Genomic DNA, 331 nt, shown 5'->3' with positions numbered 1-331 from the left:
CAATTCCATGCCCAAAGGGTGACTTGAGGCAATAGAGTCGCGGGTTCCACCAGTCTCTATCCGACCAGTAAACCTGGTTATTTTTATATTTTTATAATTTTGTTCCACATTTTTTTCTCCCACTCTATACAGGATCTTCAATTTTCATCCCTTTCCAAGTGGTTGGCACTGGTAGCCAGGCACTATCCAGTTCTTCTGGTCTCATGGTCATGCAGTCCTTTGGACTGTTTCCATGAGTCTTTGATTTTCTTCACTCCTATTGCTCCAGAAGAAGCTCTGGTAGCATAGTGCCTAAGGCACTTGACTGCTAACCAGAAGGCTGGCGGTTCAA

This window comes from Orycteropus afer, unplaced genomic scaffold, assembly GCF_000298275.1.
Source record: "Orycteropus afer afer isolate SDZICR_OR568_19922 unplaced genomic scaffold, OryAfe1.0 scaffold00089, whole genome shotgun sequence".
Taxonomy (NCBI): Eukaryota; Metazoa; Chordata; class Mammalia; order Tubulidentata; family Orycteropodidae; genus Orycteropus; species Orycteropus afer.
Note: the sequence above shows the minus strand (reverse complement) of the source record.